Below are 15740 nucleotides of genomic sequence, written 5' to 3'. Positions count from 1 at the left end.
GGATGATACCCTTCCAATGGACCCAGTGCAGGTCAAAAGCTTATTTACAGTCCAGGAACCGTTTCAACCACCAAAGATCAGACCGGCTTAGGTTCACAGGGGAAATGTTTTCCAAGGACTAAATGCTGCCTTTAAGAATGGATGTGTGTCTGCAGATGATTCTATCTTAGAGATTGAGATGGTCCTACCCAATGGTACGACCGAGAAAGGAGAAGACAATGGTGGAGTTTTACGTGATGCGCTAAGTGAGTACTGGGAGACTTTTTTTATGAAATGCACAGCCGGAAACATACTGAAAATACCTATGACGAGACATGATATGAAAGATGAATGGGAAAACATGGCTAAAGTTATGGTTCTAGGCTACAACATGCTGAAGTACTTTCCCATAGTACTGGCCAAGCCCTTCCTCTCCCACTGTCTTGGACTTGAAATCATGGATGATGAACTGTTTGCAACATTCTTGGAAACAGTTCCCACTGAAGAAAAGGAAGTTGCTGAGCAAGCGATGAAAGACTTCAAAACTATCTCTGGAACTGAGGAATGGTTGGATTTCCTAGAGGACCATGATGTTAAACTTCTTGTCACCGAGGCAAATGTCAGGAAAACCTTACTTGAAGTGGCACATAAAGAAATAGTGCAGGATCCAGCATATATAGCAGAGTGTTGGAGCAGTGTGTTGAAAGGGCTGAGACTGCCCCCAGGAGGATTGGATGAAGTGCTGGCTAGCCTCACTCCTACACCCAGAAAGGTTGTTGCCATACTACAACATGAAACCCTCAACAAGAGGGACAGTCAGACTCTTGATTTCCTGAAGAAGTTCATCAGGAACTGTGGTGAAGTTCGGCTGAGGAAATTTCTCAGATTTTGTACTGGTAATTATTTGACAGAATTTTGATTAGTTGTTTGATCATATGGCTGACATACCAAAACATTTTGGAGGTAAATAATTATTCTTCATTAGTCATCTAATGTAGTTGATTAATTGACACTGTATTTAATCCAAATTCAAATCCAAACTTGTTATCCATATTATTTTCCCTTTTTAAATTAATAGCTCAGGTCTTTTCTTTAACTTAAGTGGTGTGAAATACTTGCCAGTAGGGTAGTTGATGTGTAAACAATACCTTGTTTACCAGGTACTGTAGTCTGAGTTCTAGCAGGGTTCTGCATGAACTGGTAAGCTTCAGACAGGCAGTTAACGTGGTCACGAAAAAGAAGTGTTCAACCATTTTTATCCATCTACAAGATTTCCACATTTCTCATGCTGAATTACTCTCTCAGACTATCATGGTGTCTTGGAACAAGGCCCAGTGTGATACAGTTACTACGCACTGAGCATTGTCTTTAGGATCCAAGATATTGTGTCGGTCTAATGCAGTTAAATAGTAGTCAAATAATTGACTAAAGCTTTACAATTGAATAGCCTTTTTTTCATGCCTTCAACAGGTGCGGACCTTCTCGTTGGCAAGGATATCCACGTTCGATTCATTGAGCCAGAGAGCACCTTTACAAGAAGACCCACATCCCACACATGCGGTTGCGTGTTGGAAGTCCCAAACAACTATGCCTCGTACCCTGAATTGGCGGAGGAGTTCACTAATGTCCTTGATGCAAACATGTGGGTGATGGACATTATTTAGTGGTAAGTGTCAGGTTTAAGTTCAAGTCAGAATTAATACATTTGTGAAAACATTTCAGTGGGTGAATAAACTCACCCAAATTATATTTAGGTTTATAGTTATGCATAAATAAGGGCATGCAGCCTTGAGTGACAGGTGTGTTTATTCACAGGTGGCTAGCATAGACTGTAGATGTAATTTAGCCTGCTTCACCTGTGTCCACACTCCACCTCTTAGCCCATTTTTGTATTAGCCGAGAGTTAGGTGGAGTCAGGCACTGCCAAGATGGCGACGGCTGGAGCACACTGAGCTTCACAATGGCTCTTCAGAAACCTATGGGTGACGTCAAAGAGACATTGTCAATGTCATGTTAGGGAGCTTGTTGACTTGAAAAGGACATTTCATTATAACTTAAATTTTTAGTTTCATGTAGTTTATGTCCTGTTGTCTATATCTGCATGTGTATTCATATCCATGTTCTGTTTGTTTTATAGGTGGTTTGGTGCCTGAATGCTCTGTGATCGGACCAATAGAATGGGTGCAGCGAAGTTTTATGTTTGTTTTTATAAATGTTTTTAATGTTTTTACTATTTCCCGTCTAAAGAAATGTATTGGTCAAGAAGGAGCACACATATGGACTTCAAGGATGCTGCTTGTCTGGTTGACTTACAGGGTGTTAAGTAGGGATGGGAATTGTTAAGTTTGTTGATAACAATGCCATTATCCATTATGCTTATTGGTCCAATTCTTTATCGATTCCCTTATTGATTCATGATCAATTTTCTGAATGGAAAAAGTTGGCCCGTGCATGTTTTTGGGCATCAACTCTTTTATTTTCTGAGTCTGAACACAGTGTAGATGTGTTGTTTTTTATTTACGTTTTTCAGGATTTTTACAAGAAGAATTATGCTCAGCCTGCCTGCATGTTATTATAACGCCACGCTTTGGACCGTTTATTCCTCATCACCATGAATCACTCTTGTGGCAAGCATGTTTTGCAATGCGCAGCTGTCAGAAAAACATGCTGACATTGATAAAAGGAATTGATAAGCTCATAGCCATATGATTCACGTTCTGATTCCAATTTGTTAATGGTTCTCAACTTGAACTGGTTCTCGATTCCCATCCCTTGTGTTTAGGAGGACTTATTTAAGAGTGATGGTTCTCTCAAAGCTATTCCTACTATATTCACTTCCTGTTCATGTTTTTTTTGCAATAAAAACAACACAGATCTGAGTGTGCACGTGCTTTTCTCATTCTGGGTGTCTAGGGATAAAAGACCAGGGCCCTATTTCATAAAGCAGGATTAGTGAAAACTCTTGAGTTTGTTAACCCCGAGATGAGGGGAAAGTCTGAATTTTTGGTTCCATAAATAATGATATCTTAAACTCAGTCACCGTGGTAAGAGACTGTGTGAACCTAACCTTCTCACTGGTTATTTGTGTTATACAAATCCTGAGTTTCTCTGATTCTCCTCGCTCTTACAGAGACACATGCCATTTCATTTACTCATTCATTCACTCCATCTTAAAGCGCTTTAATAGCAGAGATTACTGAATATCAAAATCAAAATCTTGTTCTAATAGTTTGTCAGGACTGTCTAAAGTTACCACTTTTATGTGTAGTCGGTCATTTCTATGAACTGTTTTTTGCCCTTTCAACTCAAATATTCAATACAACTCAGCATAACATTTCTGCGTGTCCTTTTTTCAATAGCACTGTGACTCACTGACTGACTGAGTTGCCAGTTTATTATAGCAGTTCCAATAAAATGTTTATGGCACATAATGTGTAATCTCAATTTAAAAGGTAAAAATCTCCATGAAGCTTTATAATAATAATAATACATTTTATTTCATAGGCGCCTTTCTGTCACTCAAGGTCACCTTACAGTAAATAAAAGACAATGCACAGTACACAATAGAATACAATTAGTTAAAAATAAAATTAAAATAATAAAATAAAATAAAAAAGAAACAAACAGTTAAAATGGACAGGAAGCTCAGTTAGAGGGAAAAGGCAATCTTAAACAGGTGTGTTTTGAGTCGGGACTTGAAATGTGAAAGTGTACTGATGTTCCTTATTTCGGGTGGCGGAGAGTTCCAGAGCCGGGGAGCAGAGCGGCTGAAAGCTCTGCTCCCCATGGTGGTGAGACGGACCGGGGGGACAGTCAGCAGAATGGAGGAGGATGAACGGAGTGTGTGAGAGGGAATGGCAATATGGAGAAGATTGGAAAGATATCGGGGGACAAGATTGTGAATGGCCTTGAATGTTAGCAGAAGGATTTTGAAGTCAATGCCGGACTTGACTGGGAGCCAGTGGAGCTGCTGTAGGACGGGAGTGATGTGGTGGATGGAGGGGGTTCTGGTAATGACACGGGCAGCTGAATTCTGGACCAGTTGAAGTTTGTGCAGGGATTTATGGGTGAGACCTGAGAGGAGGGAGTTGCAGTAATCCAGGCGGGAAGTGATGAGACTATTGACAAGGATAGCAGTGGTATGGGGAGTAAGGGAGGGGCGGAGGCGGTTGATGTTGCGTAGGTGGAAGTAAGCAGACCGGGTGATGTTGTTGATGTGAGATTGGAAGCAAAGTGTGCTGTCGAGGATGACACCCAGACTCTTAACCTGTGGGGAGGGGGAAACGGAGCAGTTGTCAATGGTGAGGGGGAAATTGTTGGTTTTGGAGAGTATTGATTGTGTGCCAATGAGAAGAATCTCAGTTTTGTCAGAGTTGAGTTTTAGTAGATTTGAAGTGAACCAGGATTTTATTTCAGTTAAGCAGTCGGTAAGGGAGGAGGGCGGGAGGTTGGAAGTGGGCTTGCTGGCGAAGTAGAGCTGGGTGTCATCCGCATAGCAGTGAAAAGTGATGTTATGTTTGCGGAAGATATTGCCAAGGGGAAGGAGATAAATGATAAAGAGGAGGGGCCCCAGGACAGAGCCCTGAGGCACACCTGAGGTGACAGGGGAAGGTTGGGATGTGAAGGTTTTTAGCTGGATGAACTGAGTGTGGCAGGAGAGATATGATTTGAACCACTTTAGAGGAGTATGAGTGATGCCGAGGGAGGATAGTCTCTTGAGGAGGGTGGTGTGACAGATGGTATCGAAGGCTGCACTGAGGTCGAGGAGGATGAGAATGGAGTGTAAACCAGAATCAGCTGCCATGAGGAGGTCGTTGGTTATTTTAATGAGTGCAGTCTCTGTGCTATGGAGAGGGCGGAAACCAGACTGGAACTGTTCGTACAGGTTGTTGTTGGATAAATGAGAATGGAGTTGAATTGCTACTGTTTTTTCAAGAATCTTGGAAATGAAGGGGAGATTAGAAATTGGACACAGGTTATTGAAGTTTGTGGGATCTGCACCAGGTTTTTTCAGAAGTGGGGTAATTGCAGCAGTCTTGAATGATGTAGGAACAGTTCCAGTGGAGAGAGAGGAGTGGATGATGGCAGAGATGAGAGGGACCAGGGGAGGGAGGCAGGCTTTGACCAGAACTGTGGGGAGAGGGTCGAGCTGACAGGTGGATGGCTTGGACTTGTGGATAAGATCTGAAATTTCTGAAGTGGCGGGGAGCTGGAAGGAGGAGAAAGAGTGGGTAGGAGGGGGAAGTTCGGATACAATGCAGTTCTTGTAATGTAACATATGATTTTTGTAATTGTCTTTGTGAGTATGAAGTCCAGTTTTCCTGTATAGCCGCTCGAGTTGTCGTCCTTTAGCTTTCATGAGTCGAAGTTCGGGGGTAAACCAGGGAGCGGAAAGGGAGAAGGAGACAGATCTGGTTTTTAGCGGAGCAAGGGAGTTGAGAATGTGTTGGAGTTCAGTGTTGTAGTGTGAAACCAGCTGTTCGAGGGTGACTGAGTTGTGAGTGGCCATGAGGGAGTCGATGCTGGAGGAGAGGGAATCTAAGCTAACGTCCTTAATGTTGCAAAAAGAAATGAGACGGCGGAGCTTGGTGGTGGAGAGAGGGAGTTTAAGATTAAATGAGAGGAGGAAATGGTCAGATATGGGGAGTTCAACTGCAGTTAGGTCAGAAGGGGGAACACCAGAGCAGCAGATTAAGTCCAGAATGTGACCCTTCGAGTGAGTGGGGGTATGGGTGTGCTGTTGAAATCCAAAATTGTCGAGGCAGGATGTAAAGTCTTTTGTGAGTGGGTTGTTGGTATTTATCCATGTGAATGTTAAAATCTCCCAGTACTATGTTGTTTGGTGAAAGTGTGGATAGGTGGGTGAGCAGAGCAGCAAAGTCATGTAGAAAGTCATTGTTTGGTTTTAGACACGTAGAATAATTGTCTATCACTCATGATGTGATTGGTCACACTGGTTTTCATTGGTTAAAATGTTGTTGAGCAAAGATCCAAATGTCTAACACTTAAATCTACTGTATCTTAACCTGCAAATCACCAAACACATTACTACTGGATCAGACTGTGACCTTACAATCGTGTCTCTGTCTTTAGCCTATATTTTTTTGTCTTCAAACTTCATGTAACTTACTGTACTTAAACTTTACCCTGTAATTACTCAGGCTCTTTTTTGAAAGACAAATGTGTGCAGTCTACACATGCATTAATATGCATGTGTAGACTGCATATTAATGACTGCATAGAATATTAAAATGAAGGCTCTGTTTTATTTACCTGTTGCCATGGTGAATCATTGCATCAGAGCTCCATTGATCATGGCTTGTCATGTTCAGGTTCAACCTACTCAGAGTTGATTGAACTAACTCTGATCAGCTGTTCTGGAACCAAAAACTCAGTTCCCATCTCAGGATAAATCAACTCAGAGTTCAGGGTTGGGCTCATAGTATATATTAAGCCTTTTTTCTCAAACAGGGTCCACAGGAGATATTACTTATATGTAACAAGTAATCAGTAGTTATGGCTGAGATAAATGACCAAAAGGAGGATATTAAGTGTATGAAATGTACTTTTTTTAACTTTGAAGTGGCTGTACATCTGAAATTGCTTGTCAGAAATTATAATAATAAAAGTAAACCATTAAATATTATTTACCACCACTTTAGATGAAGGGGTACAAACATGACCAACAAACACAGAAACACACACAGAGGGAGAGTGACTTCATTCTCTGCTCAGGATGTCATTACTCCACTGTATCTTTACTTAGAAAATAGCTTTGCAGCTATATTGCTGTATATTCTGAATACTGAGTACAATGCTTTTAAAGCTATGTAAAACAATTTGTTACTTTTTTTAACCCCAAATACAAATTTATAATAGTTTGTGGAAAAATCTGATCACTATTCTGTGGTTCAAATCAGATCATTCAAACAGTTATGAGATCTTGTAGAACATATTGAGACGAAGCAGGATTCAGTACAACAGTGTTTTGAAGGTTTAATATAAAGCAAGAGAGTATTTACAGATTCAGTTATTTTATATAATGTGTGAATAGATAAGGATGAACACCAGCTGAAGGGAGTGAAGTTGAATGTTAGGTTACTGATAAAGATAAAGGGCGTGAAATTGGTGAACAATGAATTACAGTCTGGTGAGAAAACAGTTTTCAGCTGTATAAGAGTCATTAACTTACTGCTGAAGCAGCTCCATTTCCTGATTTTGCTGCTTCATAGTAAAAGCTTTAAAATAAATTGGGGCTTTTAAGCTGAATGAGTGCAAGGGAATCAACACTGACACATTGCCAACAGTATAATAACATCCAAAACACACAATTTACCCTGTGGTTTCTGTGACATGAGAAATACTTTCAAAATAAGTCATTAAATATGCAAAAACATCAAAAATACAAACCTACCTATATGATTCAGAAGTTGGGTGACAGACAGAGAATGAGGATGTAGTTCTGCTCACAGCTGAGTAAGCGGTCCTTCACTGTGGCTCAGGTCGCATGTGTGTTCACACTGCTCAATTAATCCGGATACCACCTAAAAATGTGGTCTGAGTGATCCTATCTCAATGCATCCTGAATGCAATTATTGAAACAAGAAGCGACTATCAACATTTGTACACTGAGCAATAAAATACAACACAAAAACATTGTTAACAGTGCAACTCTAATAACCGATAGTTAGATTCACCATCGTCTCAAAATCTGTCCAAGCATCTCCTGTAATTTGGCAAACATATTCCACCGAAGAGCATGTGCAAAAGCATTATTCAACATTCCCCACACAGCAAAGGGTTTATAATGTGGAATGGAGAGAGAGAAACGCCACTGCGGTTTCTTTCTAAATTTTAGCAGAGAAAGCCTCTCCCGTCTCCCATGGCCTGAACTGTTACTAATGCACAGGGAGGGAGCTGTTTTACCAAAACACAAATCAATAACAATACATGTGGAGAAACATAGAAAAAAAAATGTTAATGAAATGGCAAGCAAATCTTCTCTTTATCGTTTCCAGTTTAACACGTAAAGTAACATGAAACTTTTAAAGAGACCACCAGAGAACAGATGAACTCTGTTGTGCAGCCCAGGAGTGTATACATGGCCAGAATCAGCGGTGGAAGAAGTACTCAGATCTGTGAGAGGGCCAAAGTCCTCAGACTTTTAACACAGACAACACCCAAAAACAAGCTATCACAGCTATTTTAATGTACAAAGTGCTGTGTATGTGTATCACTGAACCTCTACCCTGTCGCTAGCATAGCAACCTGTCAATCACAAGGAAGCCACGCCCTAAAGCACCACCTGCTTTATGGTGTATTTTACTCAAGTGGCAAATGTATTGCTCAGGTGCCAGTCAAAAACATAGACTTTGTCTTTGATCTGATAGTCAGACTTAAGATGGATGCCTACATTTTAAATGACATGGCTCAAACTCCACAGTAAGCCTGCGGACAGTGTGGCTAGCTTTTTAGGTTTAAAAAAAGTCTAAAATGTCTAGACTAATGAATGTCAAAAAGTTACTGTAGGACTGGCCTAACACTAAAAACCAGTCAGAAACATCTTTGTGAAACTGGCCCCCAGACTCAACGAAGTACAGTGTTGACTGTGAAGTTGTTTGGATGAGCGGTTCTCTAGGAAGCTGCAAAACGAATTATTGGAGGGATCAGTCCGCCCCAAACGGGCGCTGCACTTGTTCATTTAAAATAAAAAAAGCAGTTGAGATTGTTCTGAACTAAAACCAGATTAAAGGAAACACACAGATTTCATTTGAATAATAATGGTAGGGACAGTCTGCCTTGTTCCTCAGAAGTGAATAGGACTTGTTAAGTCTACCTCTGAAATGTCTCTGCTACTATCTATCTATGTTTAATAGTGTAGTCAGTTCTTCCCTCAGGGAAATGTATAGGTCAATGGCCATGTATGCATCCACAGGAACATGCAGATTGTTTTGTGCCATTATGTAGGTGCAGAGGGTGAACACATCATCATCACAAGCAATGTCACGACTGTGGATGCAGTCATCTTCACACGTGATACGATCTTCCTCCAACACCTGGCACAAATAGTCCTCTGTGTCATATAGTTCTGGAATAGCATACATTACATCAGGCCGACCGTGTGGAACATGTTCTTTCCTTGATGGACGAATCAGGTGGCTGTTCCAGGTCTCCTTGGTTGAAGCCAAGTCATCCTGCAGGGGTGACAACAGTAGAAATAATGAAAAAAAAAAAAAAAATTAATCATGATTACTGTGGAAAGCTGGAAACAATTAAATTTGACAACTAAATTGCCCAACGTACTCCCAGACAAGTGTAACAAGCCCAAAAGTTGTGACAAGTCACCCATTTGGCTACTGGAAACCAAACTTGTTCTAAATGGACGAATTATGTAAGGGAGACAATGACCCAAAGGTAATTAGTGGCACTGTCTAATGGTAGATTTCAAAACATGTCTGCAGACATGTCTCTGTCATGTAGCATGCTATGGAAAACATGTTGGATTTTGATATGGACTGCAAAAACATAGCTCTATAGCAAGGGTGTCCAATCCTGCTCCTGGAGAGCTACGGCCCCTCATGTTTTAGGTGTCTCCAAATTGAACACACCTGAGTCGAACGATTATCAAACCTGTGACAAGCTTCAGCTGCTTGATAACGAGCAGAGCATTAGAATCAGGTGTGTTAGAGCAGGGAGAAACCTAAAACATGCAGGAGCAGTAGCTCTCCAGGAGCATGATTGGACTCCCCTGCTCTATAGGGTAGGTTACACATATACACCATCCACTGTCTATTGATGCTACTTGCCTGTATCAAACCAAGGAAGCAGAATAGCATTAGGTTCTTGTCCATGAAGTCCCCAGCGAAATCACCTTCATCTTTAAGTCGGTAAAGGAGGTCGAGCCAAAAGTCCACACACTCCTTACGGAGAAAGCCCCACCAGCTCTCTATTCTTTGGTTGCTTGTGCTTCTTCCATAAATGAAGCTTTTTTCACCTGCATGAACATCATCATCATTCCGCCGAAGGTACCTTTGCATATCTCGTATAGAGCTGTTTTCTGTCCCCATATCTGACCTCAGGATACAGGCACATCCACCTACTTCTCCTACTGTCTCGAGGAAATAACCTCCTATCACTTTGGGGTCACTGCTGGTACAGTACGCATTCAGCCACAGTAATCTTCTTGAGAACCCGTCAATAGCTCCATTGATGCATATACCAAAAGGCTTTAATTTGTCATAAGAATCGACGTGCCATACAAAATTTGGCCCCTTTGAAAAGTATGCTCGTCTTTTCAACCTTCTACTTCTTCTCATTTCTGTGCTCTCTGGGTCAAGAGTGGATAGAATGAGGCGGACATCCTCTTTCCGTACATGCAATCCCTTCTCTTTGCATTTGGTGTACATCCACCTGTAGCCATGCAAAGCCCCTGAGCCTTGGAGCTCTTCCCTTATGAACCTGACAATTTCTCCTAAACTGTCAAAATTTTTCCGGCGAAACAGTCCATTCTTCTTAAGGATTTGTTTTAGGGTTGACAGGCTTAGAATAATCCTGTGTTTTCTACTCAACATACGTAGGATGTCCTTGTATGTGAGGCCCAAGTTAAAATAAAGTCTTATTAGCTCCAATGTATCCATGGCAGCATGAAGGATCAAGGATTGCCTAGAGAGAGAAACAGATGAGAAAAAGACTGTATGGGTTCCCCAACAGGGGAATTTCAAGAGAAATGGACATAAGTCATAAGAACACATCAGACCGGACACAGTTCATAATAAAATGCATGCGAGAATGACATTGCGATCCACTTGGCATGCACGTTCTTACCTTATGAATCTGTCTGGCGACTCTCTGGTGGGAGCTAAGGTGAGCTAAGTTTCATATATCTTCAGGAGATAAAAACAAAAACAAACAAGTTTTAGTGGGGACATGACAACTTACAGTTGAAGTAGTGATGCACCAACATATCGCCAGACAGTAATGGCTGATATGGGCCTTAAGGGACTGTATTAGACATTCAGAACATTAATAGAGCTGCAAAAAATATTTTCTATCTTTCTGTTTCTCCACTACGCCTTTACGTAGTGAAGAAATTGTGTCCTGTTTGTTGTGATAGATGATCCAGCCGTATATGCTGTGACTTTTATGACATAATGCAGGAAAAAATTTACTCAGATTTACTAAATTTACTAAGAGGAATGCCACCAACTAGGGCCGACCGATATGGATTTTTTGGGGCCGATGCCGATACCGATTATTAGGGGGGAAGAAATCCGATAACCGATTAATCGGACGTTTTTTTTTTAATATATATATAAAGTTTTAAAATTTTATTAATTTAAGTTATATATCTACATATTTACTTATTTATTTTGAACAAATGGCTGCTTTTGAGCCTTTCAGACACTTCTACAAAGAATTAAAGGCAGAAAAATAGTTTCAAATCCTTTTTATTGCTGAGTCAAGCAGCATATTAACATGACAACCATCCAACATTAGGCCTACAACAAGGCACCATTAGCTACTGCTCTTCACGCCGACAGGAAGACCGACTGATCATCTCAGTAATATACCACGGATTTATCATGAATCAAACTCGGACCAGAAAAGCGTTTTCAACTACTCGCCCCCCCCTCCCCCTCCCCCTCCCTCCCTCCGCGGGTCGGTGCCTCCCCGTCTTAACTCACGTTACTCATTTTGCTCCGGTCTTATCTGGAGACATGCAGCTGCCTCAGTGAGAGAAGTAGCTAGTCGATTACGTAATGTGTACTGTGATGTTTATTCTACCGTTACTGGCACGGCTAATATGTGTAGTAAGGCTAATAGCAGATGGCTAATTCTAACTTTAGCTTGCATATTACATAGTGCTTAAACGTTAACTCGGCGTGATCGAGACCAGCACAGCGGGGAACATCGTGAAGTGGGTTGAATTGAAACTTGTTGACTTATTGTTTATTTCACACACTTGTTTATTTACCGTTGAGGCGGACCACTGTCCTCCGTGCGTCCCTGCCGCTGCCTGCTCCGGATCAGGCAGCGGAGTTTGTCATGAGGTCGGTGCGCCCTCTACAGGATAAATAGCCTAATGTCGGGGATCTTTTCAAATGGGGGAACATTTTCAAAGTAAAACCAAGTCTTATTCCCTGCATTTTATTTCTGAAAATATCGGCGACAATCGGCGAGTTTTGGCCGATTACGGATTAGTCTCAAACGGGCTATAATCGGCCGATTTAATCGGCTCGCCGATAAATCTGTCGGGCCCTATTACCAACGTTAAAAAACCAGTAGTAGGGAACACTGTGTAAAGTGATGTCTGATGCACGTAAACTACAAGTTGCTTAAATAAAGCCAAGTGGTTAAGATTTCTGGTCCTGTGATTCATTCACCAACACAACAATGTTTTGATCTGGCCCCAGTCTATTTTGCCATTATTTGTAAGGAATGTCAGAGGTCTAGTTTGGGATTACATGATCAACGCAGCTGCTTCTCCTATCTACCATGTTAATACAGCGCATAGCATTACTTTGTGTGTGTCCTGAAATTAGGTAATAGATAGAAACACACCCAATGCAAAAACAAGGTTGCTTTCTTATGCCTCTGTATATCTGCCTCTGATTATAGCCTTTTCATCAAGCAATGAATATTAAAGTCTACTGAACAATATAGAATATAATGACTTGGATGATGAACAATCAGAATCAGCTTTACTGGCCCAGAATGTACACATACAACCAATTTGACTTGGCATTTGTCATTGCTCTTAATGTATGTCTACATGAATACATAACAGAGATAAGCAAGGATACCAAAGCTTAACAAACAAGGTTAAGAAACGACAGGACTAGAATGAAGTGTGTGGAAAAATAGGGGGTCAAAGCACAATATCAATAAAAAGTATATATGTCACTCAAGTTTAAGTTATAAACCATAAAAATCGTTTGATTTGAATGTTTGATTCATACAGTATAGGCTATATATAGCGTGCAGGATTTATCTGTACATGATGTTAAAAACGGTGCATTTTAAACTGTAAAATCAATCATCTATAGCCTAATGGCAGTAAGTGGATGCTTTACCGACTCAAATTGTACAGAGACTGTTACTCTGATAATACTAGTGTATAGAGCATGCCAACGTGACGAATAAAATCAATCTCGTTTTTTAAAAGACACCGCACAACCAGAGCAGAGAGCGTATTACCGGCTCCAGACCTAGGGGAATCTGGGCCAGTAGCAAAGGACACACAGGCTAGAAAACACTGTGTAGCCAATAATATATATTTCTGTGAGTGAGTGATGTAGAGAAGACAAAAGTTACTGTCTTGCTCAGGCCAGTGCTCGTTTATTTCTGCATTTCAACAAAACTCTCACATCAGCTACTCCAGCTTTCTGATTTAAATTCATATTACATTCATACCAACACTAAAACACATAACAAATAAAACAACAAATGCTGACACCAGACTGACAACAAACACCATAAACATTCTACCTAAAGAAATTATAAGGACATAAAAGTACACATGAACTCAAAATAATCTGACTTATTTTCCACACAACAAGAATTGGCTTAACTCAAAAATATTAAGATGTACAAAAATAATATAACTCAACATAGACATTCATAAGACCTTCCTTCCACATACACACTGCTCTCTTACACTTGCACTTAACTTCCGCGGTTAGCATGTGTGGCGTGACCCCACACATGTTAGCTAGCAACTCAAAAGCGAACTCATTTGAAAATAGCGTCCTTCTTTACCGTTTACTTACAACTGGCTGGCTCAAACGCTTAACACTCTTGAACATTGCATTACCTGATACTTGCTACTTGTAGTCTGTTACTACAAAAACTATTATAGACATCTGAAATTCACAGACAGTACATATCCAACATGGCGACGCCCGTCGCGATACGAAGCTTAACACTTACGCTGTCTACACGCTGTAAACATCTCCAAAACATACAAAAACTTTCCAGAAAGGTTACTACGGTATTCAGTGGCGCAAAAAGTGGGTATGCACTATATGCTGCGCATAGGGGCGCCGCGCTAGAGGGGGCGCCAAAGCGATGGAGGGGGAAAAAAATTTGAGTCGGCATTTTCTGTATTTAACAGCTGTTTGTGCATGTGTAAATCAATGATATGATCAGTAACAGAGAGGCATGTCATTAGGCGCCCCTCCGCTCCCTCACCTCCCCTCCTCACGCCCCCTCCCACACACAACACACTATAGCCGTTCCAGTGCGCGCCCCCTCGAGCACGCGCTGGAGCGCGTTTTTTTTTTTTTTTTTCCCCCCCATTTTGAATCGTGTTGTTTACATGACAGACGGGGGGCAGAGATGGAGAGGCAGAAGAGAAAGCTCTCGGGGGCACAAAACAGAAAGAGGACGAGGGAGAAGGATAAAGGTTTTGAGGGAATGAAAACAAGTTTTTCTAAGTGGTTGAAAGACAGTGGGTAAGTTATGTCAGTGTATCAAGAGGAGGCTTGTAAATATTCAGGTTAGCTAAAGCTACTACTAGTAAAACGACAGGTTACTGTTGTCTTGTTGCAACTGTGTACTGATTACAGATCATGTCAAGAAAAATAAAGGAACATGTTTGTAGTGATGCTCCTGTCAATGCTCCTATTTAGTAAAGTGTAATAAAACCTTCGCAAGTAAAAAGCCAAAACTTTATCAGTACACCTGTTCAACATGCATTAACGTGAACATGTAGAGCACGATCTTTTAATCTGCTCCGTCTGTCCGCAGTCACAGTCGCAGCACGGGGCAGAGCAGCTAACGTTAAACAAGCTAAAAAGAAAGCTGTCTGTGTGTCATCTAATCGTTAATCCTATAGTTTGTCACAAATCTAATATCTTGCAAACTCTCGTATACCGCTGCTGACTGAGACAAGCAGCCCCTCCCTCTAACGTGCAGGCTCACAGCAGGAGGACAGCAGCACAGAGACAGGAGAGGAGGAAGGATCTGATACTGAAACACGTTCTTTATTCTTTCAAAACGTTACTTAGTATTTAGATGCCAGGAATATGATTTCATTTAGTGACAGATAGAGATTTGTTTCTTATGAGATATTATTGAGTTAATTTAAAAACATTTGGAAATGTATGAAAGGTATGAATAATGATGGGAAGGAGGAGGAGGAGGAGGAGGAAGAGGAGGAGGAGGAGGAGGAGGAGGAGCAGGCATCTGATTGCAAAAAAAAAATTCAGGCGAGAATAAAAACATTCTACTTCAGTGTGTTCCAACTTAGATTACTCAATGGTAGTAGCACTTACAGTGATTATTTCAGTTTGGGGAAAACCTTCAGAGTGTTACCTTTCAAAAGAGTAAGCTGAAGCTTATCAAAACATACCTTCGTTCGAGTATGAGCAATGATCGCCTGACCCAATTAGCAGTGATCTCAATTGAAAACAGTGTGGCACGGTCTATTTCATTTGATGCCATTCTTGATAAATGGGCGAGTGCAAGGGCACGCCATGTAACAATGTAGTGGTAACACTGAAACATATAAAAACTGTTGTTTAGATGCCATAATGTCATATTTGCAATACAGACCCACTGCTACATGTTATTACATTATTTTTTGTTATTGCTGATCACCTGCTGCAATATGAAAAATAAAAGTGTGTGAAACATTGAAGAAAATAGAAAAAAAGGGTGGTGGTGGTGGTGGGGGGGGCGCCTATAATATGTCTGCATACCCCTCAGAAAGTAGGTAGTTGCGCCCCTGACGGTATTGATATTAGATACCAAACAGAGCT

At 41.0% G+C, this 15740-nt stretch overlaps 1 long non-coding RNA gene across 1 annotated transcript; it reads left to right on the top strand.

The window, feature by feature from the left end:
- The first annotated feature begins 794 nt into the window (after positions 1-794).
- Positions 795-2276, top strand: LOC311261028. The gene is made up of 3 exons (XR_014623083.1): positions 795-875; positions 1450-1645; positions 2117-2276. It is a non-coding gene; the product is annotated as an uncharacterized lncRNA (long non-coding RNA).
- Positions 2277-15740: the final 13464 nt, after the last annotated feature.

This window comes from Pagrus pagrus, assembly GCF_965226575.1.
Source record: "Pagrus pagrus genome assembly, chromosome: 8".
NCBI lineage: Eukaryota > Metazoa > Chordata > Actinopteri > Spariformes > Sparidae > Pagrus > Pagrus pagrus.
The sequence above is the reverse complement of the archived record's forward strand: the minus strand, read 5'-3'. Positions and strand labels throughout refer to the sequence as shown.